The 25,985-nt window shown below is 43.7% G+C and overlaps 21 non-coding genes across 21 annotated transcripts; 17 read left to right on the plus strand and 4 right to left on the minus strand.

Annotated features, from left to right (window-relative positions):
- The first annotated feature begins 145 nt into the window (after positions 1 to 145).
- On the plus strand, positions 146 to 309 carry LOC135026891 (U1 spliceosomal RNA). The gene has a single exon (XR_010223454.1). It is a non-coding gene; the product is annotated as a U1 spliceosomal RNA (small nuclear RNA).
- A 152-nt stretch (positions 310 to 461) lies between these two features.
- On the plus strand, positions 462 to 624 carry LOC135026969 (U1 spliceosomal RNA). Its single transcript, XR_010223519.1, has one exon. It is a non-coding gene; the product is annotated as a U1 spliceosomal RNA (small nuclear RNA).
- Positions 625 to 1,298: 674 nt separating this feature from the next.
- On the plus strand, positions 1,299 to 1,462 carry LOC135027017 (U1 spliceosomal RNA). Its single transcript, XR_010223559.1, has one exon. It is a non-coding gene; the product is annotated as a U1 spliceosomal RNA (small nuclear RNA).
- Positions 1,463 to 1,614: 152 nt separating this feature from the next.
- Positions 1,615 to 1,777, plus strand: LOC135026907 (U1 spliceosomal RNA). Its single transcript, XR_010223469.1, has one exon. It is a non-coding gene; the product is annotated as a U1 spliceosomal RNA (small nuclear RNA).
- Positions 1,778 to 2,447: 670 nt separating this feature from the next.
- Positions 2,448 to 2,611, plus strand: LOC135027022 (U1 spliceosomal RNA). The gene has a single exon (XR_010223564.1). It is a non-coding gene; the product is annotated as a U1 spliceosomal RNA (small nuclear RNA).
- Positions 2,612 to 2,763: 152 nt separating this feature from the next.
- Positions 2,764 to 2,926, plus strand: LOC135026984 (U1 spliceosomal RNA). The gene has a single exon (XR_010223530.1). It is a non-coding gene; the product is annotated as a U1 spliceosomal RNA (small nuclear RNA).
- Positions 2,927 to 3,600: 674 nt separating this feature from the next.
- LOC135026897 (U1 spliceosomal RNA) lies at positions 3,601 to 3,764 on the plus strand. The gene has a single exon (XR_010223460.1). It is a non-coding gene; the product is annotated as a U1 spliceosomal RNA (small nuclear RNA).
- A 972-nt stretch (positions 3,765 to 4,736) lies between these two features.
- Positions 4,737 to 4,900, plus strand: LOC135027045 (U1 spliceosomal RNA). Its single transcript, XR_010223585.1, has one exon. It is a non-coding gene; the product is annotated as a U1 spliceosomal RNA (small nuclear RNA).
- A 152-nt stretch (positions 4,901 to 5,052) lies between these two features.
- On the plus strand, positions 5,053 to 5,215 carry LOC135026906 (U1 spliceosomal RNA). Its single transcript, XR_010223468.1, has one exon. It is a non-coding gene; the product is annotated as a U1 spliceosomal RNA (small nuclear RNA).
- A 670-nt stretch (positions 5,216 to 5,885) lies between these two features.
- Positions 5,886 to 6,050, plus strand: LOC135026976 (U1 spliceosomal RNA). Its single transcript, XR_010223526.1, has one exon. It is a non-coding gene; the product is annotated as a U1 spliceosomal RNA (small nuclear RNA).
- A 149-nt stretch (positions 6,051 to 6,199) lies between these two features.
- On the plus strand, positions 6,200 to 6,362 carry LOC135026922 (U1 spliceosomal RNA). Its single transcript, XR_010223483.1, has one exon. It is a non-coding gene; the product is annotated as a U1 spliceosomal RNA (small nuclear RNA).
- A 674-nt stretch (positions 6,363 to 7,036) lies between these two features.
- On the plus strand, positions 7,037 to 7,200 carry LOC135027046 (U1 spliceosomal RNA). The gene has a single exon (XR_010223586.1). It is a non-coding gene; the product is annotated as a U1 spliceosomal RNA (small nuclear RNA).
- Positions 7,201 to 7,352: 152 nt separating this feature from the next.
- LOC135026956 (U1 spliceosomal RNA) lies at positions 7,353 to 7,515 on the plus strand. The gene has a single exon (XR_010223510.1). It is a non-coding gene; the product is annotated as a U1 spliceosomal RNA (small nuclear RNA).
- Positions 7,516 to 8,189: 674 nt separating this feature from the next.
- Positions 8,190 to 8,353, plus strand: LOC135027048 (U1 spliceosomal RNA). The gene has a single exon (XR_010223588.1). It is a non-coding gene; the product is annotated as a U1 spliceosomal RNA (small nuclear RNA).
- A 152-nt stretch (positions 8,354 to 8,505) lies between these two features.
- Positions 8,506 to 8,668, plus strand: LOC135026916 (U1 spliceosomal RNA). Its single transcript, XR_010223477.1, has one exon. It is a non-coding gene; the product is annotated as a U1 spliceosomal RNA (small nuclear RNA).
- A 674-nt stretch (positions 8,669 to 9,342) lies between these two features.
- Positions 9,343 to 9,506, plus strand: LOC135026900 (U1 spliceosomal RNA). The gene has a single exon (XR_010223462.1). It is a non-coding gene; the product is annotated as a U1 spliceosomal RNA (small nuclear RNA).
- Positions 9,507 to 9,658: 152 nt separating this feature from the next.
- Positions 9,659 to 9,821, plus strand: LOC135026975 (U1 spliceosomal RNA). The gene has a single exon (XR_010223525.1). It is a non-coding gene; the product is annotated as a U1 spliceosomal RNA (small nuclear RNA).
- Positions 9,822 to 24,156: 14,335 nt separating this feature from the next.
- On the minus strand, positions 24,157 to 24,320 carry LOC135026914 (U1 spliceosomal RNA). Its single transcript, XR_010223476.1, has one exon. It is a non-coding gene; the product is annotated as a U1 spliceosomal RNA (small nuclear RNA).
- Positions 24,321 to 24,471: 151 nt separating this feature from the next.
- Positions 24,472 to 24,635, minus strand: LOC135027037 (U1 spliceosomal RNA). The gene has a single exon (XR_010223578.1). It is a non-coding gene; the product is annotated as a U1 spliceosomal RNA (small nuclear RNA).
- Positions 24,636 to 25,309: 674 nt separating this feature from the next.
- Positions 25,310 to 25,472, minus strand: LOC135026980 (U1 spliceosomal RNA). The gene has a single exon (XR_010223529.1). It is a non-coding gene; the product is annotated as a U1 spliceosomal RNA (small nuclear RNA).
- Positions 25,473 to 25,624: 152 nt separating this feature from the next.
- LOC135027013 (U1 spliceosomal RNA) lies at positions 25,625 to 25,788 on the minus strand. Its single transcript, XR_010223555.1, has one exon. It is a non-coding gene; the product is annotated as a U1 spliceosomal RNA (small nuclear RNA).
- Positions 25,789 to 25,985: the final 197 nt, after the last annotated feature.

Raw genomic sequence — 25,985 nt, forward strand, 5'->3', positions numbered from 1 at the left:
GCCCTCCCATGTTCATCTGAAAATATGTGTTCTCCCTGCAGTTGTTGTCCCCAGATGAGAGTTCCCTTGTGTTGCCTCAGTTGAATCTCCTTTACTTGACAGAGATGTGCCTGAGCAGCGGCCCTCCCCAGCCCTATCCCAAATCATACTTATTTTGCATAGGAGATACCATGGTCATGAAGATTGTTCTCCCAGGGTGAGGTTCATTCATTGCACTCTGGGTATGCTGACCCCTGTGATTTCCCCAAATGTGGGAAACTCGACTGCATTATTTGTGGTAGTGGGGGACTGCGTTTGTGCTTTCCTCTGGTCAGCTCTGGTAAAAGTCAGATTTCTTTGTCTCAGATCTTCCTCTAGCCTTGTTCTTCTTTCGAGAGTTCCCTTGTGCTGCCTCAGTTGGATCTCTTTCACTTGACAGGGGGGTGCCCGAGTAGCGACCCTCCCCAGCTCTAGCCCAACTCCTACTTACCTGCCAGGTGAGATACTATGATCATGAAGGTGCTTCTCCCAGGGCAAGGCTCACCCATTGCACTCTGGGTGTGGTGCCCCTGCGATTTCCCCAAATGTGGGAAGCTTGACTGCATAATTTGTGTTTCCCCTGGTCGGCTCTCGTATAATTCAGATCTCTTTGTCTCAGGTCTCTCTCCAGCCTAGTTTGCTGTCTGTTTCCACTTCTTTTTTCATGAGCCCCTCCCTTTTATACCCTTGTGCACTATCCTGACTTCTCCTCTTGTCTGCTTATTTTGTGCCTTCCAATGCACAATGCAAACTACAGGTAGTGCTGCAGGGCCCACACCCTTTTACTTGCCGTACAGAGCAGCTCTGGAGCTGTTACAGTGCCCAGCTGCTGCAAGAAATCAGCTTGAATGCTTCAGGGGCTGGGGCATAGCCAACATGAGCCCCACACCGAAGGAGGGTGGAGGTGTTTAATGCGAACTAGGGGTCATCCAAGCGCCGCAAAAGGCCGCTATGCCCTGCACGCCCCTTTTCTCTTTTCATATGCAGACGAGGGTTGAAGCCAACTTTGACCCACTGCTTGGATGACATCACCGTATGCAAATCCATCTGCTGCAGGCCTTCCCCCAGGAATGCTTGCACTAGTTGTTGCATTTGGTTTGTTGTTTGGGGGTGCTTCATTATTAGGCAGCCTTCTGCCCTCCCATGTTCATCTGAAAATATGTGTTCTCCCTGCAGTTGTTGTCCCCAGATGAGAGTTCCCTTGTGCTGCCTCAGTTGAATCTCCTTTACTTGACAGAGATGTGCCTGAGCAGCGGCCCTCCCCAGCCCTATCCCAAATCATACTTATTTTGCATAGGAAATACCATGGTCATGAAGATTGTTCTCCCAGGGTGGGGTTCATTCATTGCATTCTGGGTATGCTGACCCCTGTGATTTCCCCAAATGTGGGAAACTCGACTGCATTATTTGTGGTAGTGGGGGACTGTGTTTGTGCTTTCCTCTGGTCAGCTCTGGTAAAAGTCAGATTTATTTGTCTCAGATCTTCCTCTAGCCTTGTTCTTCTTTCGAGAGTTCCCTTGTGCTGCCTCAGTTGAATCTCCTTCACTTGACAGGGGGGTACCCGAGCAGCGACCCTCCCCAGCTCTAGCCCAACTTCTACTTACCTGGCAGGTGAGATACTATGATCATGTAGGTGCTTCTCCCAGGGCAAGGCTCACCCATTGCACTCTGGGTGTGCTGCTCCTGCGATTTCCCCAAATGTGGGAAACTTGACTGCATAATTTGTGCTTCCCCTGGTCGGCTCTCGTATAATTCAGATCTCTTTGTCTCAGGTCTCTCTCCAGCCTAGTTTGCTGTCTGTTTCAACTTCTCTTTTCTTGAGCCGCTCCCTTCTATGCCCTTGCGCACTATCCTGACTTCTCCCGTCTGCTTACTTTGTGCCTTCCAATGCACAATGCAAACTACAGGTAGTGCTGCAGGGCCCACACCCTTTTACTTGCCGTTCAGAGCAGCTCTGGAGCTGTTACAGTGCCCAGCTGCTGCAAGAAATCAGCTTGAATGCTTCAGGGGCTGGGGCATAGCCAACATGAGCCCCACACCGAAGGAGGGTGGAGGTGTTTAATGCGAACTAGGGGTCATCCAAGCGCCGCAAAAGGCCGCCATGCCCTGCACGCCCCTTTTCTCTTTTCATATGCAGACGAGGGTTGAAGCCAACTTTGACCCACTGCTTGGATGACATCACTATATGCAAATCCATCTGCTGCAGGCCTTCCCCAGGAATGCTTGTACTAGTTGTTGCATTTGGTTTGTTGTTTGGGGGTGCTTCAGTATTAGGCAGCCTTCTGCCCTCCCATGTTTATCTGAAAATATGTGTTCTCCCTGCAGTTGTTGTCCCCAGATGAGAGTTCCCTTGTGCTGCCTCAGTTGAATCTCCTTTACTTGACAGAGATGTGCCTGAGCAGCGGCCCTCCCCAACCCTATCCCAAATCATACTTATTTTGCATAGGCGATACCATGGTCATGAAGATTGTTCTCCCAGGGTGAGGTTCATTCATTGCATTCTGGGTATGCTGACCCCTGTGATTTCCCCAAATGTGGGAAACTCGACTGCATTATTTGTGGTAGTGGGGGACTGTGTTTGTGCTTTCCTCTGGACAGCTCTGGTAAAAGTCAGATTTCTTTGTCTCAGATCTTCCTCTAGCCTTGTTCTTCTTTCGAGAGTTCCCTTGTGCTGCCTCAGTTGGATCTCTTTAACTTGACAGGGGGGTGCCCGAGCAGCGACCCTCCCCAGCTCTAGCCCAACTCCTACTTACTTGCCAGGTGAGATACTATGATCATGAAGGATCTTCTCCCAGGGCAAGGCTCACCCATTGCACTCTGGGTGTGGTGCCCCTGCGATTTCCCCAAATGTGGGAAGCTTGACTGCATAATTTGTGTTTCCCCTGGTCGGCTCTCGTATAATTCAGATCTCTTTGTCTCAGGTCTCTCTCCAGCCTAGTTTGCTGTCTGTTTCCACTTCTTTTTTCATGAGCCCCTCCCTTTTATACCCTTGTGCACTATCCTGACTTCTCCTCCTGTCTGCTTACTTTGTGCCTTCCAATGCACAATGCAAACTACAGGTAGTGCTGTAGGGCCCACACCCTTTTACTTGCCGTACAGAGCAGCTCTGGAGCTGTTACAGTGCCCAGCTACTGCAAGAAATCAGCTTGAATGCTTCAGGGGCTGGGGCACAGCCAACATGAGCCCCACACCGAAGGAGGGTGGAGGTGTTTAATGTGAACTAGGGGTCATCCAAGCACCGCAAAAGGCCGCCATGCCCTGCACGCCCCTTTTCTCTTTTCATATGCAGACGAGGGTTGAAGCCAACTTTGACCCACTGCTTGGATGACATCACCGTATGCAAATCCATCTGCTGCAGGCCTTCCCCCAGGAATGCTTGCACTAGTTGTTGCATTTGGTTTGTTGTTTGGGGATGCTTCAGTATTAGGCAGCCTTCTGCCCTCCCATGTTCATCTGAAAATATGTGTTCTCCCTGCAGTTGTTGTCCCCAGATGAGAGTTCCCTTGTGCTGCCTCAGTTGAATCTCCTTTACTTGACAGAGATGTGCCTGAGCAGCGGCCCTCCCCAGCCCTATCCCAAATCATACTTATTTTGCATAGGAGATACCATGGTCATGAAGATTGTTCTCCCAGGGTGAGGTTCATTCATTGCATTCTGGGTATGCTGACCCCTGTGATTTCCCCAAATGTGGGAAACTCGACTGCATTATTTGTGGTAGTGGGGGACTGTGTTTGTGCTTTCCTCTGGTCAGCTCTGGTAAAAGTCAGATTTATTTGTCTCAGATCTTCCTCTAGCCTTGTTCTTCTTTCGAGAGTTTCCTTGTGCTGCCTCAGTTGGATCTCTTTCACTTGACAGGGGGGTGCCCGAGTAGCGACCCTCCCCAGCTCTAGCCCAACTCCTACTTACCTGCCAGGTGAGATACTATGATCATGAAGGTGCTTCTCCCAGGGCAAGGCTCACCCATTGCACTCTGATTTCCCCAAATGTGGGAAGCTTGACTGCATAATTTGTGTTTCCCCTGGTCGGCTCTCGTATAATTCAGATCTCTTTGTCTCAGGTCTCTCTCCAGCTTAGTTTGCTGTCTGTTTCCACTTCTTTTTTCATGAGCCCCTCCCTTTTATACCCTTGTGCACTATCCTGACTTCTCCTCCTGTCTGCTTACTTTGTGCCTTCCAATGCACAATGCAAACTACAGGTAGTGCTGCAGGGCCCACACCCTTTTACTTGCCGTACAGAGCAGCTCTGGAGCTGTTACAGTGCCCAGCTGCTGCAAGAAATCAGCTTGAATGCTTCAGGGGCTGGGGCATAGCCAACATGAGCCCCACACCGAAGGAGGGTGGAGGTGTTTAATGCGAACTAGGGGTCATCCAAGCGCCGCAAAAGGCCGCCATGCCCTGCACGCCCCTTTTCTCTTTTCATATGCAGACGAGGGTTGAAGCCAACTTTGACCCACTGCTTGGATGACATCACCGTATGCAAATCCATCTGCTGCAGGCCTACCCCCAGGAATGCTTGCACTAGTTGATGCATTTGGTTTGTTGTTTGGGGGTGCTTCAGTATTAGGCAGCCTTCTGCCCTCCCATGTTCATCTGAAAATATGTGTTCTCCCTGCAGTTGTTGTCCCCAGATGAGAGTTCCCTTGTGCTGCCTCAGTTGAATCTCCTTTACTTGACAGAGATGTGCCTGAGCAGCGGCCCTCCCCAGCCCTATCCCAAATCATACTTATTTTGCATAGGAGATACCATGGTCATGAAGATTGTTCTCCCACGGTGAGGTTCATTCATTGCATTCTGGGTATGCTGACCCCTGTGATTTCCCCAAATGTGGGAAACTCGACTGCTTTATTTGTGGTAGTGGGGGACTGTGTTTGTGCTTTCCTCTGGTCAGCTCTGGTAAAAGTCAGATTTCTTTGTCTCAGATCTTCCTTTAGCCTTGTTCTTCTTTCGAGAGTTCCCTTGTGCTGCCTCAGTTGGATCTCCTTCACTTGACAGGGGGGTACCCGAGCAGCGACCCTCCCCAGCTCTAGCCCAACTTCTACTTACCTGGCAGGTGAGATACTATGATCATGTAGGTGCTTCTCCCAGGGCAAGGCTCACCCATTGCACTCTGGGTGTGCTGCTCCTGCGATTTCCCCAAATGTGGGAAACTTGACTGCATAATTTGTGTTTCCACTGGTCGGCTCTCGTATAATTCAGATCTCTTTGTCTCAGGTCTCTCTCCAGCCTAGTTTGCTGTCTGTTTCAACTTCTCTTTTCTTGAGCCGCTCCCTTCTATGCCCTTGCGCACTATCCTGACTTCTCCCGTCTGCTTACTTTGTGCCTTCCAATGCACAATGCAAACTACAGGTAGTGCTGCAGGGCCCACACCCTTTTACTTGCCGTTCAGAGCTGCTCTGGAGCTGTTACAGTGCCCAGCTGCTGCAATAAATCAGCTTGAATGCTTCAGGGGATGGGGCATGGCCAACATGAGCCCCACACCAAAGGAGGGTGGGGTGTTTAATGCGAACTAGGGGTCATCCAAGCACCGCAAAAGGCCGCCATGCCCTGCACGCCCCTTTTCTCTTTTCATATGCAGATGAGGGTTGAAGCCAACTTTGACCCACTGCTTGGATGACATCACCGTATGCAAATCCGTCTTCTGCAGAACTTCCCCCAGGAATGCTTGCACTAGTTGTTGCATTTGGTTTGTTGTTTGGGGGTGCTTCAGTATTAGGCAGCCTTCTGCCCTCCCATGTTCATCTGAAAATATGTGTTCTCCCTGCAGTTGTTGTCCCCAGATGAGAGTTCCCTTGTGCTGCCTCAGTTGAATCTCCTTTACTTGACAGAGATGTGCATGAGCAGCGGCCCTCCCCAGCCCTATCCAAAATCATACTTATTTTGCATAGGAGATACCATGGTCATGAAGATTACTCTCCAAGGGTGAGGTTCATTCATTGAATTCTGGGTATGCTGACCCCTGTGATTTCCCCAAATGTGGGAAACGTGACTGCTTTATTTGTTGGTAGTGGGGGACTGTGTTTGTGTTTTCCTCTGATCTCTGGTAAAAGTCAGATTTCTTTGTTTCAGATCTTCCTCTAGCCTTGTTCTTCTTTCGAGAGTTTCCTTGTGCTGCCTCAGTTGGATCTCCTTCACTTGACAGGGGGGTGCCCGAGCAGCGACCCTCCCCAGCTCTAGCCCAACTCCTACTTACCTGCCAGGTGAGATACTATGATCATGAAGGTGCTTCTCCCAGGGCAAGGCTCACCCATTGCACTCTGGGTGTGCTGCCCCTGCGATTTCCCCAAATGTGGGAAACTTGACTGCATAATTTGTGTTTCCCCTGGTCAGGTCTCGTATAATTCAGATCTCTTTGTCTCAGGTCTCTCTCCAGCCTAGTTTGCTGTCTGTTTCCACTTCTCTTTTCTTGAGCCGCTCCCTTCTATGCCCTTGCGCACTATCCTGACTTCTCCTCCTTTCTGCTTACTTTGTGCCTTCCAACGCACAATGCGAACTACAGGTAGTGCTGCAGGGCCCACACCCTTTTACTTGCCTTACAGAGCAGCTCTGGAGCTGTTACAGTGCCCAGCTGCTGCAAGAAATCAGCTTGAATGCTTCAGGGGCTGGGGCATAGCCAACATGAGCCCCACACCGAAGGAGGGTGGAGGTGTTTAATGCAAACTAGGGGTCAGCCAAGTGCTGCAAAAGGCCACCATGCCCTGCACGCCCCTTTTCTCTTTTCATATGCAGACGAGGGTTGAAGCCAACTTTGACCCACTGCTTGGATGACATCACCATATGCAAATCTATCTGCTGCAGGCCTTCCCCCAGGAATGCTTGCACTAGTTGTTGCATTTGGTTTGTTGTTTGGGGGTGCTTCAGTATTAGGCAGCCTTCTGCCCTCCCATGTTCATCTGAAAATATGTGTTCTCCCTGCAGTTGTTGTCCCCAGATGAGAGTTCCCTTGTGCTGCCTCAGTTGAATCTCCTTTACTTGACAGAGATGTGCCTGAGCAGCGGCCCTCCCCAGCCATATCCCAAATCATACTTATTTTGCATAGGAGATACCATTGTTATGAAGATTGTTCTCCCAGGGTGCGGTTCATTCATTGCACTCTGGGTATGCTGACCCCTGTGATTTCCCCAAATGTGGGAAACTCGACTGCATTATTTGTGGTAGTGGTGGACTGTGTTTGTGCTTTCCTCTGGTCAGCTCTGGTAAAAGTCAGATTTCTTTGTCTCAGATCTTCCTCTAGCCTTGTTCTTCTTTCGAGAGTTCCTTTGTGCTGCCTCAGTTGGATCTCCTTCACTTGACAGGGGGGTGCCCGAGCAGCGACCCTCCCCAGCTCTAGCCCAACTCCTACTTACCTGCCAGGTGAGATACTATGATCATGAAGGTGCTTCTCCAAGGGCAAGGCTCACCCATTGCACTCTGGGTGTGCTGCTCCTGCGATTTCCCCAAATGTGGGAAACTTGACTGCATAATTTGTGTTTCCCCTGGTCAGGTCTCGTATAATTCAGATATCTTTGTCTCAGGTCTCTCTCCAGCCTAGTTTGCTGTCTGTTTCCACTTCTCTTTTCTTGAGCCGCTCCCTTCTATGCCCTTGCGCACTATCCTGACTTCTCCTCCTTTCTGCTTACTTTGTGCCTTCCAACGCACAATGCGAACTACAGGTAGTGCTGCAGGGCCCACACCCTTTTACTTGCCTTACAGAGCAGCTCTGGAGCTGTTACAGTGCCCAGCTGCTGCAAGAAATCAGCTTGAATGCTTCAGGGGCTGGGGCATAGCCAACATGAGCCCCACACCGAAGGAGGGTGGAGGTGTTTAATGCAAACTAGGGGTCAGCCAAGTGCCGCAAAAGGCCACCATGCCCTGCACGCCCCTTTTCTCTTTTCATATGCAGACGAGGGTTGAAGCCAACTTTGACCCACTGCTTGGATGACATCACCATATGCAAATCTATCTGCTGCAGGCCTTCCCCCAGGAATGCTTGCACTAGTTGTTGCATTTGGTTTGTTGTTTGGGGGTGCTTCAGTATTAGGCAGCCTTCTGCCCTCCCATGTTCATCTGAAAATATGTGTTCTCCCTGCAGTTGTTGTCCCCAGATGAGAGTTCCCTTGTGCTGCCTCAGTTGAATCTCCTTTACTTGACAGAGATGTGCCTGAGCAGCGGCCCTCCCCAGCCATATCCCAAATCATACTTATTTTGCATAGGAGATACCATTGTTATGAAGATTGTTCTCCCAGGGTGCGGTTCATTCATTGCACTCTGGGTATGCTGACCCCTGTGATTTCCCCAAATGTGGGAAACTCGACTGCATTATTTGTGGTAGTGGTGGACTGTGTTTGTGCTTTCCTCTGGTCAGCTCTGGTAAAAGTCAGATTTCTTTGTCTCAGATCTTCCTCTAGCCTTGTTCTTCTTTCGAGAGTTCCTTTGTGCTGCCTCAGTTAGATCTCCTTCACTTGACAGGGGGGTGCCCGAGCAGCGACCCTCCCCAGCTCTAGCCCAACTCCTACTTACCTGCCAGGTGAGATACTATGATCATGAAGGTGCTTCTCCCAGGGCAAGGCTCACCCATTGCACTCTGGGTGTGCTGCCCCTGCAATTTCCCCAAATGTGGGAAACTTGACTGCATAATTTGTGTTTCCCCTGGTCGGCTCTCGTATAATTCAGATCTCTTTGTCTCAGGTCTCTCTCCAGCCTAGTTTGCTGTCTGTTTCCACTTCTCTTTTCTTGAGCCCCTCCCTTCTATACCCTTGTGCACTATCCTGACTTCTCCTCCCGTCTGCTTACTTTGTGCCTTCCAATGCACAATGTAAACTACAGGTAGTGCTGCAGGGCCCACACCCTTTTACTTGCCTTACAGAGCAGCTCTGGAGCTGTTACAGTGCCCAGCCGCTGCAAGAAATCAGCTTGAATGCTTCATGGGATGGGGCATGGCCAACATGAGCCCCACACCAAAGGAGGGTGGGGGTGTTTAATGCGATCTAGGGGTCATCCAAGCAGCGCAAAAGGCCGCCATGCCCTGCACGCCCCTTTTCTCTTTTCATATGCAGATGAGGGTTGAAGCCAACTTTGACCCACTGCTTGGATAACATCACCATATGCAAATCCATCTGCTGCAGGCCTTCCCCCAGGAATGCTTGCACTAGTTGTTGCATTTGGTTTGTTGTTTGGGGGTGCTTCAGTATTAGGCAGCCTTCTGCCCTCCCATGTTCATCTGAAAATATGTGTTCTCCCTGCAGTTGTTGTCCCCAGATGAGAGTTCCCTTGTGCTGCCTCAGTTGAATTTCCTTTACTTGACAGAGATGTGCCTGAGCAGCGGCCCTCCCCAGCCCTATCCCAAATCATACTTATTTTGCATAGGAGACACCATGGTCATGAAGATTGTTCACCCAGGGTGAGGTTCATTCATTGCATTCTGGGTATGCTGACCCCTGTGATTTCCCCAAATGTGGGAAACTCGCCTGCATTATTTGTGGTAGTGGGGGACTGTGTTTGTGTTTTCCGCTGGTCAGCTCTGGTAAAAGTCAGATTTCTTTGTCTCAGATCTTCCTCTAGCCTTGTTCTTCTTTCGAGAGTTCCATTGTGCTGCCTCAGTTGGATCTCCTTCACTTGACAGGGGGGTGCCCGAGCAGCGACCCTCCCCAGCTCTAGCCCAACTCCTATTTACCTGCCAGGTGAGATACTATGATCTTGAAGGTGCTTCTCCCAGGGCAAGGCTCACCCATTGCACTCTGGCTGTGCTGCCCCTGCGATTTCCCCAAATGTGGGAAACTTGACTGCATAATTTGTGTTTCCCCTGGTCGGCTCTCGTATAATTCAGATCTCTTTGTCTCAGGTCTCTCTCCAGCCTAGTTTGCTGTCTGTTTCCACTTCTCTTTTCTTGAGCCGCTCCCTTCTATGCCCTTGCGCACTATCCTGACTTCTCCCGTCTGCTTACTTTGTGCCTTCCAACGCACAATGCGAACTACAGGTAGTGCTGCAGGGCCCACACCCTTTTATTTGCCTTACAGAGCAGCTCTGGAGCTGTTACAGTGCCCAGCTGCTGCAAGAAATCAGCTTGAATGCTTCAGGGGCTGGGGCATAGTCAACATGAGCCCCACACCGAAGGAGGGTGGAGGTGTTTAATGCGAACTAGGGGTCATCCAAGCGCCGCAAAATGCCGCCATGCCCTGCATAACCCTTTTCTCTTTTCATATGCAGATGAGGGTTCCAGCCAACTTTGGCCCACTGCTTGGATGACATCACCGTATGCAAATTCGTCTCCTGCAGACCTTCCCCCAGGAATGCTTGTACTAGTTATTGCATATGGTTTGATATTTGATGGTGCTTCAGTATTAGGCAGCCTTCCGCCCTCCCATGTTCATCTGAAAAGATGTGGTCTCCCTGCAGTTGTTGTCCCCAGACGAGAGTTCCCTTGTGCTTCCTCAGTTGAATCTCCTTAACTTGACGGGGGAGGGGCTGCCCGAGCAGCCACCCTCCCCAGCCCTATCCCAACTCATACTTATTTTGCATATGAGATCTCTATATCATGAAGATTGTTCTCACAGGGTGAGGTTCATCCATTATATTTTAAAATAGGAAGGTTCAAATTACATATTTGAATTGCATCTATGTGCTGGATTCAAATGTCCCCCCCCCTTCCTTTCTCAATTGTGCCCATCAGCAGCTATTCTAAGGTTGCTGCCAATGGGTGTGACACATTAATTTCTTCTGTGGGGTACACTGGACTCCACAAGGATTCACATTGGGGTGTAGAGTAGGATCTTGATCTGAGGCACCAACCGGCTCAAAGCTTTTGACTGTTCCCAAGATGCTCAGCGCATTCTCCTCTATAACCCCGCTTCCATGAACAGGGAGCTCAGTTTGTAGTTGTTGCCTTCAGTAGCAGGCCACTTAACAGGGGCCTGCCTCAAGCAGCCTATTCTTAGCTATTAATTTTGACAAGAAAAGAAGAACTTTTTTTATGAGAATCTACAAGGGCTGCAGCAGGCTAGGTCTAATAGACATCTTTACTGCAGCTTCATCACTCCCAGCGGCACTGTATACTCCCGTGCCCTGGTTGCTGGGTCACTGCAGCGGAGGCTCCGGTTTCTTCCTAAGGTCAGTCACACACAATGTAACACCCCGGTATAACAAGTGTGTAAACTATGTGGAACAGGTCAGGGATACCTTGATGGACTATTCCTCCTTCAGCAGCAGCTCTTCTCTATTCCTGGCAGAGAGGCAAGGTTTCCCCAGACACAAAGAAAGGCAGGCAGGGCTTTGTATGAAAGAATAAATGGTTTACCACATAACTCAGAAAAGGAACTGATTACAGTAGGGAAGGGAAAGATTCGATTCAAGCAACTTAAACACAGACACCATATACACTTTAAGTCATTACACAAATGGTAATATAACTAAATCTGAGATTAATACTATGTTGCTTAGTAATAGAAATCAACTTATGCAGACAATATTTAAGTCCCAGATAACATTGGTGTCACTGCAGGGAGTCTCTATGTGCACGTTGGGGCCCGGTTATGTTGTTACATAGTTATATGCAGCTATTGTCTCCTTTAGCTGTGAACAAAATATTGTAGCTCTGTGTAGTAAAGATGATTGTTTAAAACAAACTGGAGCTGCTTCCCATGTAAATCGCTGCATAGGTATAGTAAATATAGGATAATGTCCTTTGCAGTGGAGTAGGTTTCAGTATAAATATGGATTTATCTCACCCAGTCAATAGATGTTTCTGAGGCAGTTTCCCCTCAGATGTAGGCCAGTCAGCATTGGTATAAAGGCTTTATACTCTCCTGTCTCTGACACTTGCTGTGCACTCTCTTGGCTGAGAGTGTCATGGCGTTCTTACTTGTTAATTGCTGCACTTCCACTGCTGTATTTTGCACTACTGCTTACTCTCTCATGCAATTTTCAGCTTATTTGTCTCCCCTCTCTCAGCTGCTCATCTCTGCGTAATGGCGTCGCCAGCTCTTTCCTCACCATGGCTCCAACTGACTTCTCAAACTGCTGTTCAATTTTCTTTTAAATAAACTTTATTTAAAATGGCACAGGCAACTACACTGTTGTCAAAAATGTCCTTGTTGTTATGGGATATCACACGTGCCCCCCCCCCAAAACATGCGTGTCCTCACGCATTTTGGTTTTATCCCTATATAAACTTCTCACTATATCCAGTCACATTCATTAGTGAACACAGATTATGTCTGAAACATTAACATTTATCAACATTTTTAACATCAGTATCTGATAGGTATAATTCCTTTTGTGCTATAGTACATTAACACATGCTCCTGGAGCAATCGGTTGAAATCTGGACAGTATATGGTCTTGAAAAGTTTGTCTAGGAAACCTCAACCCCCCTGCCATGGATGAGTATTGAACTCTTTCTAAACTGTCTTTGGGACATGCTGTACAAAACTGCAGCTGACTATGGTGGTTTTCTGTTTTGCAAGCCCTAGTCTTCTTGCCTCCTTGTCGGTGACAAACCACCTTAGTCTGCTGTAAATACATTTTATGAGCCTCTTCCATTCCATCTTGGGATTCAGTATCACAGCTGGTTTGGGACAATGGATTCTGGAGAGAAAGAGGCAGCAAGGTTCTTCTTACAGAACAGGTTGGACAGTTTCGGCACCATCTCTTGATGTCTTCCCTCATTTCAACCCAAAAGAACTTTTTCCAGATGCTTGTTTCCATCCTTTTGCACCCAGGGTGACCTGACTTGTCGTGATATTCTTCAAGCACATAACAAGCACTTTGTCTTGGAATTACAAGTTGACTGATCCTATAATGAGTATTAGGATCCACACTACATCGAACCAACTGTCCTTTCTCTTCAAACAGCCTTTCTCGCTGTCTCAACAACTTCAGGAGTTCTGGCGAGGATTCTTGCCTTTGTCGCTTGGTCAGGTATTTCCCAATCTTCAGTAAGGCTTTGAGGTGTCTTATCATCTGACTTTTATCTTGCAGGTGGTCAAAACTGGTTCCTTGAATAGGTTGCTCACAGTTTCTAGAACTGGATGCTATATTATTCATGCCTAACATTGAAGCATTCTTTCGGATAATCTGGACACTGGAGATGGGCATTTCTATCATTATTTGGCTAGCCTTATTTTTTTCATGTTCCTCTCTTACAGATAATTCTGTTATCATTCTTCCCTTTTGTTTGGCTATCCCAGGTTGAAGGCCTTGTTTCTCCTGGAGCTTGTCAGTTTGAAACTCTCCTTGGAGTGCTGCTACGAGCTCCTCACAGCAGTTCCGCAACACATTCATGCCCACTATCACTGGAGGCAATCCATCATCTTGGGCAGTGGTGATGCCTTGCTGTGGTAGCACTGTTCGTCCGATTTGAATTTCAGCTTCCCAGTATCCTTTGCAAGGGATGCAGTGCCCATTGCTTGCAATCGGGTTTATCAATGTGGAAGTTGACGGAAACATCTGTTCCTCAGTCCAATGCTGCTCAAACTGTGTTGCTTGTATTGTGGTCACTTGTGATCCAGTGTCTAAGAGAGTGGGCATTGAGACTCCATTGATGCAAACTTGAACCACCGGGCATTGGCTAACATAACGGGTTAACCACATGAATTTGGAGTTTAAATGATCTGGCTGCTCAAATTCTCTCTTAATTTGTCCGCTTCCTTCACAGCTTTGAAAAATGGGTCGCCTTTGGGAGGCAAAGTGGTTGGAAAAAAGTGTCTCCCTGTTTCTATGTAGGTCCCATTGGGAACTGTTCAGTGGTCTCCTCTCCTGGCACCATTCCATTTCTTCATGGAGCAGTGCCTGCTGTCTCTTCAGAATCTGCAGGTCTCTGCGCATCTCTGTCACACCACGTGTCAGTTCAGCCAGCAGACTTCGTAACTCACTAGAAGAGTCAAATATGCATGTCTTTGAACATGGCACTGTCACTCCTTTTACTGTAGGTGGGTAAGTAGCTCCTTTAAAACTTGACTCCTGGGCATCAGAATTCTCTTGATACCGTGGCATCTCTGGAATAGACTCTTGTGGAACAGCCCCTGAAGTAAGACTGGAGCCTAGAACTTTAATCGCAGCCTCTTTAAAATCCAGGAATGTGCTTCCAGGCTTCTGCAATCTCAATAGTCGCAGCTGAGTTTTTACAAATTCGCCCCTTGCACCTTCAGTGAACTGGTCCAATTACATTTTCTCTTTGTCATGCACTTCCTCAGGGTCTGCTTGCTGAACATCTCTGAGTGCTTCCTGAAAGCTGAGGGCATAGCCCCGTAGTGACTCTCCTGGTTGTTGCTTTCGAGCAAAGAAGTGCATTTTAAGTTCTGACACTGTCCTTGTGTCAAATGTGGTAGCAAGCCTGTTGAGGATCTGGTCCACAGTCTTCTTCTCTTCAGTAGGCCAGGAAGTAACCTCTCTAAGTGCAAGCCCTTTCAACTGTCCCATCAAGATCTCCACCTTTTGCTGCTCTTTCAGCGGGTACAGACGAAACAAAGACTGCAGTAGTATCCTCATCAGTTTATTTTTGTCAATTACCATTTTAATAATCGGGTAAAGAAAATTAAGTGGATTTTTGAAAGAAAACAATACTGTCAATATACTATTAAAACAAATTAAAATGGTAAAAGTTATTGTACTTTAAGTAAAAATAAAAGAGCAAAAATATCAATCCCAGTTTTGGATTACTTTAATTAACAAAAAAAAATGCATATAGCAGAGGATAGTTTCAATCTGCCTACCTCTGGGCTATGGACCCAGCATGCTTCCATTACAGTACTCTGCTGCACATGTAATTGCAAGAGATCCTGAAGCACTCACTCATCATGGGAAAGTACCAATGTGTTTCTTCATTGGTTGATGGAAGAAACATCTTACAAAAACTCTCCAGATTATTGACTATTTAAAGTTTTTCTTGGAAACGTTCTAGATGAATGCTTATCAGCCTTTGTCAGTATATACTTTTGCAAAGTGTCGCTGTGGCGCAATCAGTTAGTGTGTACGGCTATTAACCAAAAGGTTGGTGGTTCAATCCCACCCAGGGACGTAATTGACCTTGTTATCAGATTTTGGTGATCTTTAAGTAGACAAGTCAAAATTTCAAAAACCCCTCTTATGGTGTAGGGCAGGCCTGGCCAACCTGTGGCTCTCCAGCTGTTGTAAAACTACAAGTCCCATCATGCCTTGCCACAGTTTTGCTATTAGGGAATGCTAAAACGATAGCAGGGCATGCTGGGATGTGTAGTTTCACAACATGTGGAGAGCCACAGGTTGGCCAGGCCTGGTGTAGGGTACCTGGCCTTCTCTGATGTAATCAGAGTTAGATTTGATTCAGTGATTTTATAAAAACAGCTAGGAAGCACAATTTAGCAGTGGTTTGCAGAGAAAAAGAAATATGCTGGCAAAAAAATCCAATTGAGTGATTAAACAGCTCTTCATTTTCTGGCTTTACTTTTATGCTAACAAATTTGTTCTCTGAAAAGTGTCCACAAAGCCAAATATCTGATTAACATCTTTGTAGGGATGGTTTTTCACCTATTACTAAATTAAACTTGCTTCATTGGAAAGGCAGCAAGATGCATCCTCATTTCAATATCTACTGAAATAATACAGGTTGACACCAGGAAACATTAACGCCACTGCATCCTTGCTGCTTTCTCATGTGGAAGTCTGTTTAATGTGAAAACAAGGTGATATCTAATTAGCACACAGGTAAGGAATTAAGAAAATCTTTATTTAAGGGTGAAGATGTTTCTCACAAAATCGTTGCCCCAATGCATCATTGAAATTCAAGCTGGAAAGATGATTTTAATATATCACTTGTACATTTTGTATTGCTCTTCTGGTGACAATGTAGTTTGTTTTTGTCAATTACCATTTTAATAATAGGGTAAAGAAAATTAAGTGGATTTTTGAAAGAAAACAATACTGTCAATATACTATTAAAACAAATTAAAATGGTAAAAGTTATTGTACTTTAAGTAAAAATAAAAGCTAAAATATCAATCCCAGTTTTGGATTACTTTAATGAACAAAAAAAAATGCATATAGCAAAGGATAGTTTCAATCTGCCTACCTCTGGGTTATGGACCCAGCATGCTTCCATTACAGTACTCTGCTGCACATGTAAGTGCAAGAGATCCTGAAGCACTCACTCATCATGCGAAAGTACCAATGTGTTTCTTCATTGGTTGCTGGAAGAAACATCTTACAAAAACTCTCCAGATTATTGACTTTTTAAAGTTTTTCTAGGAAACGTTCTAGATGAATGCTTATTAGTCTTTGTCAGTATTTACTTTTTGCAAAGTGTGTCTGTGGCGCAATCGGTTAGTGTGTTCAGCTATTAATCAAAAGGTTGGTGGTTCAATCCCACCCAGGGACGTGATTGACCTTGTGATCAGATTTTGGTGATATTTAAGTAGACAAGTCAAAATTGCAAACCCCCTCTTATGGTGTAGGGTACCTGGCCTTCTCTGATGTAATCAGAGTTAGATTTGATTAAGTGATTTTATAAAAAAAACAGCTAGGAAGCACAATTTAGCAGTGAGTTGCAGAGAAAAAGAAAAATGCTGGCAGAAAAATCCAATTGAGTGATTAAACAGCTCTTCATTTTCTGGCTTTATTTTTATGATAACAAATTTGTTCTCTGAAAAGTGTCCACAAAGCCAAGTATCTGATTAACATCTTTGTAGGGATGGTTTTTCACCTATTACTAAATTAAACTTGCTTCATTGGAAAGGCAGCAAGATGCATCCTCATTTCAATATCTACGGAAATAATACAGGTTGACACCATGAAACATTAACGCCACTGCATCTTTGCTGTTTTCTCATGTGGAAGTCTGTTTAATGTGAAAACAAGGTGATATCTAATTAGCACACAGGTAAGGAATTAAGAAAATCTTTATTTAAGGGTGAAGATGTTTCTCACAAAATCGTTGCCCCAATGCATCATTGAAATCCAAGCTGGAAAGATGATTTTAATATATTACTTGAACATTTTATATTGCTCTTCTGGTGATAATGTAGTTTGTTTTTGTCAATTACCATTTTAATAATCGGGTAAAGAAAATTAAGTGGATTTTTGAAAGAAAACAATATTGTCAATATACTATTAAAACAAATTAAAATGGTAAAAGTTATTGTACTTTAAGTAAAAATAAAAGAGCAAAAATATCAATCCCAGTTTTGGATTACTTTAATTAACAAAAAAAAAATGCATATAGCAGAGGATAGTTTCAATCTGCCTACCTCTGGGTTATGGACCCAGCATGCTTCCATTACAGTACTCTGCTGCACATGTAAGTGCAAGAGATCCTGAAGCACTCACTCATCATGGGAAAGTACCAATGTGTTTCTTCATTGGTTGATGGAAGAAACATCTTACAAAAACTCTCCACATTATTGACTTTTTAAAATGTTTCTAGGAATCGTTCTAGATGAATGCTTATTAGCCTTTGTCAGTATAGACTTTTGCAAAGTGTTGCTGTGGTGCAATCAGTTACTGTGTAAGGCTATTAACCAAAAGGTTGGTGGTTCAATCCCACCCAGGGACGTAATTGACCTCGTTATCAGATTTTGGTGATCTTTATGTAGACAAGTCAAAATTTCGAAAACCCCTGTTATGGTGTAGGATACCTGGCCTTCTCTGATGTAATCAGAGTTAGATTTGATTCAGTGATTTTATAAAAACAGCTAGGAAGCACAATTTAGCAGTGGGTTGCAGAGAAAAAGAAATATGCTGGCAAAAAAATCCAATTGAGTGATTAAATAGCTCTTCATTTTCTGGCTTTATTTTTATGCTAACAAATTTGTTCTCTGAAAAGTGTCCACAAAGCCAAGTATCTGATTAACATCTTTGTAGGGATGGTTTTTCACCTATTACTAAATTAAACTTGCTTCATTGGAAAGGCAACAAGATGCATCCTCATTTCAATATCTACTGAAATAATACAGGTTGACACCAGGAAACATTAACGCCACTGCATCCTTGCTGCTTTCTCATGTGGAAGTCTGTTTAATGTGAAAACAAGGTGATATCTAATTAGCACACATGTAAGGAATTAAGAAAATCTTTATTTAAGGGTGAAGATGTTTCTCACAAAATCGTTGCCCCAATGCATCATTTAAATTCAAGCTGGAAAGATGATTTTAATATATCATTTGTACATTTTGTATTGCTCTTCTGGTGACAATGTAGTTTGTTTTTGTCAATTACCATTTTAATAATCGGGTAAAGAAAATTAATTGGATTTTTGAAAGAAAACAATACTGTCAATATACTATTAAAACAAATTAAAATGGTAAAAGTTATTGTACTTTAAGTAAAAATAAAAGAGCAAAAATATCAATCCCAGTTTTGGATTACTTTAATTAACAAAAAAAAAATGCATATAGCAGAGGATAGTTTCAATCTGCCTACCTCTGGGTTATGGACCCAGCATGCTTCCATTACAGTACTCTGCTGCACATGTAAGTGCAAGAGATCCTGAAGCACTCACTCATCATGGGAAAGTACCAATGTGTTTCTTCATTGGTTGATGGAAGAAACATCTTACAAAAACTCTCCACATTATTGACTTTTTAAAATGTTTCTAGGAATCGTTCTAGATGAATGCTTATTAGCCTTTGTCAGTATGGACTTTTGCAAAGTGTTGCTGTGGCGCAATCAGTTACTGTGTAAGGCTATTAACCAAAAGGTTGGTGGTTCAATCCCACCCAGGGATGTAATTGACCTTGTTATCAGATTTTGGTGATCTTTATGTAGACAAGTAAAAATTTCAAACCCCCTCTTATGGTGTAGGGTACCTGGCCTTCTCTGATGTAATCAGAGTTAGATTTGATTCAGTGATTTTATAAAAACAGCTAGGAAGCACAATTTAGCAATGGGTTGCTGAGAAAAAGAAATATGCTGGCAAAAAAATCCAATTGAGTGATTAAACAGCTCTTCATTTTCTGGCTTTATTTTTATGCTAACAAATTTGTTCTCTGAAAAGTGTCCACAAAGCCAAGTTTCTGATTAACACCTTTGTAGGGATGGTTTTTCACCTATTACTAAATTAAACTTGCTTCATTGGAAAGGCAGCAAGATGCATCCTCATTTGAATATCTACTGAAATAATACAGGTTGACACCAGGAAACATTAACGCCACTGCATCCTTGCTGCTTTCTCATGTGGAAGTCTGTTTAATGTGAAAACAAGGTGATATCTAATTAGCACACAGGTAAGGAATTAAGAAAATCTTTATTTAAGGGTGAAGATGTTTCTCACAAAATCGTTGCCCCGATGCATCATTGAAATTCAAGCTGGAAAGATGATTTTAATATATCACTTGTACATTTTGTATTGCTCTTCTGGTGACAATGTAGTTTGTTTTTGTCTATTACCATTTTAATAATCGGGTAAAGAAAATTAAGTGGATTTTTGAAAGAAAACAATACTGTCAATATACTATTAAAACAAATGAAAATGGTAAAAGTTATTGTACTTTAAGTAAAAATAAAAGAGCAAAAATATCAATCCCAGTTTTGGATTACTTTAATTAACAAAAAAAAACGCATATAGCAGAGGATAGTTTCAATCTGCCTACCTCTGGGCTATGGACCCAGCATGCTTCCATTACAGTACTCTGCTGCACATGTAATTGCAAGAGATCCTGAAGTACTCACTCATCATGGGAAAGTACCAATGTGTTTCTTCATTGGTTGATGGAAGAAACATCTTACAAAAACTCTCCAGATTATTGACTATTTAAAGTTTTTCTAGGAAACGTTCTAGATGAATGCTTATTAGCCTTTGTCAGTATGTACTTTTGCAAAGTGTCGCTGTGGCGCAATCAGTTAGTGTGTACGGCTATTAACCAAAAGGTTGGTGGTTCAATCCCACCCAGGGATGTAATTGACCTTGTTATCAGATTTTGGTGATCTTTAAGTAGACAAGTCAAAATTTCAAAAACCCCTGTTATGGTGTAGGGTACCTGGCCTTCTCTGATGTAATCAGAGTTAGATTTGATTCAGTGATTTTATAAAAACAGCTAGGAAGCACAATTTAGCAGCGGTTTGCAGAGAAAAAGAAATATGCTGGCAAAAAAATCCAATTGAGTGATTAAACAGCTCTTCATTTTCTGGCTTTATTTTTATGCTAACAAATTTGTTCTCTGAAAAGTGTCCACAAAGCCAAGTATCTGATTAACATCTTTGTAGGGATGGTTTTTCACCTATTGCTAAATTAAACTTGCTTTATTGGAAAGGCAGCAAGATGCATCCTCATTTCAATATCTACTGAAATAATACAGGTTGACACCAGGAAACATTAACGCCACTGCATCCTTGCTGCTTTCTCATGTGGAAGTCTGTTTAATGTGAAAACAAGGTGATATCTAATTAGCACACAGGTAAGGAATTAAGAAAATCTTTATTTAAGGGTGAAGATGTTTCTCACAAAATCGTTGCCCCAATGAATCATTGAAATTCAAGCTGGAAAGATGATTTTAATATATCACTTGTACATTTTGTATTGCTCTTCTGGTGACAATGTAGTTTGTTTTTGTCAATTACCATTTTAATAATAGGGTAAAGAAAATTAAGTGGATTTTTGAAAGAAAACAATAGTGTCAATATACTATTAAAACAAATTAAAATGGTAAAAGTTATTGTACTTTAAGTAAAAATAAAAGAGCAAAAATATCAATCCCAGTTTTGGATTACTTTAATTAACAAAAAAAAAATGCATATAGCAGAGGATAGTTTCAATCTGCCTACCTCTGGGTTAAGGGGCCCAGCATGCTTCCATTGCAGTACTCTGCTGCACATGTAAGTGCAAGAGATTCTGAAGCACTCACTCATCATGGGAAAGTACCAATGTGTTTCTTCATTGGTTGATGGAAGAAACATCTTACAAAAACTCTCCAGATTATTGACTTTTTAAAGTTTTCTAGGAAAACGTTCTAGATGAATGCTTATTAGCCTTTGTCAGTATGTACTTTTGCAAAGTGTCTCTGTGGTGCAATCGGTTAGTGTGTTTGGTTATTAACCAAAGGGTTGGTGGTTCAATCCCACCCAGGGATGTTATTGACCTTGTCATCAGATTTTGGTGATCTTTAAGTAGACAAGTCAAAATTTCAAACCCCCTCTTATGGTGTAGGTTACCTGGCCTACTCTGATGTAATCAGAGTTAGATTTGATTAAGTGATTTTATCAAAAAACAGCTAGGAAGCACAATTTAGCAGTGGTTTGCAGAGAAAATGAAATATGCTGGCAGAAAAATCCAATTGAGTGATTAAACAGCTCTTCATTTTCTGGCTTTATTTTTATGCTAACTAATTTATTCTCTGAAAAGTGTCCACAAAGCCAAGTATCGGATTAACATCTTTGTAGGGATGGTTTTTCACCTATTACTAAATTAAACTTGCTTCATTGGAAAGGCAGCAAGATGCATCCTCATTTCAATATCTACTGAAATAATACAGGTTGACACCAGGAAACATTAACGCCACTGCATCCTTGCTGTTTTCTCATGTGGAAGTCTGTTTAATGTGAAAACAAGGTGATATCTAATTAGCACACAGGTAAGGAATTAAGAAAATCTTTATTTAAGGGTAAGATGTTTCTCACAAAATCGTTGCCCCAATGCATCATTGAAATTCAAGCTGGAAAGATGATTTTAATATATCACTTGTACATTTTGTATTGCTCTTCTGGTGACAATGTAGTTTGTTTTTGTCAATTACCATTTTAATAATCGGGTAAAGAAAATTAAGTGGATTTTTGAAAGAAAACAATACTGTCTATATACTATTAAAACAAATTAAAAAGGTAAAAGTTATTGTACTTTAAGTAAAATAAAAAGAGCAAAAATATCAATCCCAGTTTTGGATTACTTTAATTAACAAAAAAAAATGCATATAGCAGAGGATAATTTCAATCTGCCTACCTCTGGGTTATGGACCCAGCATGCTTCCATTAGAGTACTCTGCTGCACATGTAAGTGCAAGAGATCCTGAAGCACTCACTCATCATGGGAAAGTACCAATGTGTTTCTTCATTGGTTGATGGAAGAAACATCTTACAAAAACTCTCCAGATTATTGACTATTTAAAGTTTTTCTAGGAAACGTTCTAGATGAATGCTTATTAGCCTTTGTCAGTATGTACTTTCACAAAGTGTCGCTGTAGCGCAATCAGTTAGTGTGTACGGCTATTAACCAAAAAGTTGGTGGTTCAATCCCACCCAGGGACGTAATTGACCTTGTGATCAGATTTTGGTGATATTTAAGTAGACAAGTCAAAATTTCAAACCCTCTCTTATGGTGTAGGGTACCTGGCCTACTCTGATGTAATCAGTTAGATTTGATTAAGTGATTTTATAAAAAAAACAGCTAGGAAGCACAATTTAGCAGTGGGTTGCAGAGAAAAAGAAATATGCTGGCAGAAAAATCCAATTGAGTGATTAAACAGCTCTTCATTTTCTGGCTTTATTTTTATGCTAACAAATTTGTTCTCTGAAAAGAGTCCACAAAGCCAAGTATCTGATTAACACCTTTGTAGGGATGGTTTTTCACCTATTACTAAATTAAACATGCTTCATTGGAAAGGCAGCAAGATGCATCCTCATTTCAATATCTACTGAAATAATACAGGTTGACACCAGGAAACATTAACGCCACTGCATCCTTGCTGCTTTCTCATGTGGAAGTCTGTTTAATGTGAAAACAAGGTGATATCTAATTAGCACACAGGTAAGGAATTAAGAAAATCTTTATTTAAGGGTGAAGAGGTTTCTCACAAAATCGTTGCCCCAATGCATCATTGAAATTCAAGCTGGAAAGATGATTTTAATATATCACTTGTACATTTTGTATTGCTCTTCTGGTGACAATGTAGTTTGTTTTTGTCAATTACCATTTGAATAATAGGGTAAAGAAAATTAAGTGGATTTTTGAAAGAAAACAATACTGTCAATATACTATTAAAACAAATTAAAATAATAAAAGTTATTGTACTTTAAGTAAAAATAAAAGAGCAAAAATATCAATCCCAGTTTTGGATTACTTTAATTAACAAAAAAAAAATGCATATAGCAGAGGATAGTTTCAATCTGCCTACCTCTGGGTTATGGGCCCAGCATGCTTCCATTGCAGTACTCTGCTGCACATGTAAGTGCAAGAGATCCTGAAGCACTCACTCATCATGGGAAAGTACCAATGTGTTTCTTCATTGGTTGATGGAAGAAACATCTTACAAAAACTCTCCAGATTATTGACTTTTTAAAGTTTTTCTAGGAAACGTTCTAGATGAATGCTTATTAGCCTTTGTCAGTATATGCTTTTGCAATGTGTCTCTGTGGCGCAATCAGTTAGCGTGTTCGGTTATTAACCAAAAGGTTGGTGGTTCAATCCTACCCAGGGACGTAATTTACCTTGTTATCAGATTTTGGTGATCTTTAAGTAGACAAGTCAAAATTTCAAACCCCCTCTTATGGTGTAGGGTACCTGGCCTTCTCTGATGTAATCAGAGTTAGATTTGATTAAGTGATTTTATAAAAGAACAGCTAGGAAGCACAACTTAGCAGTGGGTTGCAGAGAAAAAGAAATACGCTTGCAGAAAAATTCAATTGAGTGATTAAACAGCTCTTCATTTTCTGGCTTTATTTTTATGCTAACAAATTTGTTCTCTGAAAAGTGTCCACAAAGCCAAGTATCTGATTAACACCTTTGTAGGGATGGTTTTTCACCTATTACTAAATTAAACTTGCTTCATTGGAAAGGCAGCAAGTGATGTCATCCAAGCAGTGGGTCAAAGTTGGCTTCATCCCTCGTCTGCTTATGAAAAGAGAAAAGGGATATGCAGGGCATGGCGGCCTTTTGCGACGCTTGGATGACCCCTAGTTCGCAATAAACACCCCCACCCTCCTTCGGTGTGGGGCTCATGTTGGCCATGCCCCAGCCCCTAAAGCATTCAAGCTGATTTCTTGCAGCAGCTGGGTACTGTAACAGCTCCAGAGCTGCTCTGTAAGGCAAGTAAAAGGGTGTGGGCCCTGCAGCACTACCTGTAGTTTGCATTGTGCATTGGAAGGCACAAAGTAAGCAGACGGGAGGAGAAGTCAGGATAGTGCACAAGGTTATAGAAGGGATGGGCTCAAGAAAAGAGAAGTGGAAACAGACAGCATACTAGGCTGGAGAGAGACCTGAGACAAAGAGATCTGAATTATACGAGAGCCGTCCAGGGGAAACACAAATTATGCAGTCAAGTTTCCCACATTTGGGGAAATCGCAAGGGGCAGCACACCCAGAGTGCAATGGGTGAGCCTTGCCCTGGGAGAAGCACCTTCATGATCATAGTATCTCACCTGGCAGGTTAGTAGGAGTTGGGCTAGAGCTGGGGAGGGTCGCTGCTCGGGCACTACCTTTCAAGTGAAGGAGATCCAACTGAGGCAGCACAAGGGAACTCTCAAAAGAAGAACAAGGCTAGAGGAAGATCTGAGACAAAGAAATCTGACTTTTACCAGAGCTGACCAGAGGAAAGCACAAACACAGTCCACCACTACCACAAATAATGCAGTCGAGTTTCCCACATTTGGGGAAATCACAGGGGTCAGCATACCCAGAATGCAATGAATGAACCTCACCCTGGGAGAACAATCTTCATGACAATAGTATCTCCTATGCAAAATAAGTATGATTTGGGATAGGGCTGGGGAGGGCCGCTGCTCAGGCACATCTCTGTCAAGTAAAGGAGATTCAACTGAGGCAGCACAAGGGAACTCTCATCTGGGGACAACAACTGCAGGGAGAACACATATTTTCAGATGAACATGGGGTGGCAGAAGGCTGCCTAATACTGAAGCACCCCCAAACAACAAACCAAATGCAACAACTAGTGCAAGCATTCCTGGGGGATGGCCTGCAGCAGATGGATTTGAATATGGTGATGTCATCCAAGCAGTGGGTCAAAGTTGGCTTCAACCCTCGTCTGCATATGAAAAGAGAAAAGGAGCGTGCAGGGCATGGAGGCCTTTTGTGGTGCTTGGATGACCCCTAGTTCGCATTAAGCACACCCACCCTCCTTCGGTGTGGGGCTCATGTTGGCCATTCCCCAGCCCCTGAAGCATTCAAGCTGATTTCTTGCAGCAGCTGGGCACTGTAACAGCTCCAGAGCTGCTCTGTAAAGCAAGTAAAAGGGTGTGGGCCCTGCAGCACTACCCGTAGTTTGCATTGTGCATTGGGAGGCATAAAGTAAGCAGACGGGAGGAGAAGTCAGGATAGTGCACAAGGGTATAGAAGGGAGGGGCACAAGAAAAAAGAAGTGGAACCAGACAGCAAACTAGGCTGGAGAGAGACCTGAGACAAAGAGATCTGAATTACATGAGAGCCGACCAGGGAAAACTCAAATTATGCAGTCAAGTTTCCCACATTTGGGGAAATCGCAGGGGCAGCACACCCAGAGTGCAATGGGTGAGCCTTGCCCTGGGAGAAGCAACTTCATGATCATAGTATCTCACCTGGCAACTAAGTAGGAGTTGGGCTAGAGCTGGGGAGGGTCGCTGCTCGGGCACCCCCCTGTCAAGTGAAGGAGATCCAACTGAGGCAGCACAAGGGAACTCTCGAAAGAAGAACAAGGCTAGAGGAAGATCTGAGACAAAGAAATCTGACTTTTACCAGAGCTGACCAGAGGAAAGCACAAACACAGTCCCCCACTACCACAAATAATGCAGTCGAGTTTCCCACATTTGGGGAAATCACAGGGGTCAGCATACCCAGAATGCAATGAATGAACCTAACCCTGGGAGAACAATCTTCATGACCATGGTATCTCCTATGCAAAATAAGTATGATTTGGGCTAGGGCTGGGGAGGGCCCTTGCTCAGGCACATCTCTGTCAAGTAAGTTGCATTTGATTTGTTGTTTGGGGGTGCTTCAGTATTAGGCAGCCTTCTGCCCTACCATGTTCATCTGAAAATATGTGTTCTCCCTGCAGTTGTTGTCCCCAGATGAGAGTTCCCTTGTGCTGCCTCAGTTGAATCTCCTTT

This window comes from Pseudophryne corroboree, unplaced genomic scaffold, assembly GCF_028390025.1.
Source record: "Pseudophryne corroboree isolate aPseCor3 unplaced genomic scaffold, aPseCor3.hap2 scaffold_451, whole genome shotgun sequence".
In the NCBI taxonomy this organism is placed as follows: Eukaryota; Metazoa; Chordata; class Amphibia; order Anura; family Myobatrachidae; genus Pseudophryne; species Pseudophryne corroboree.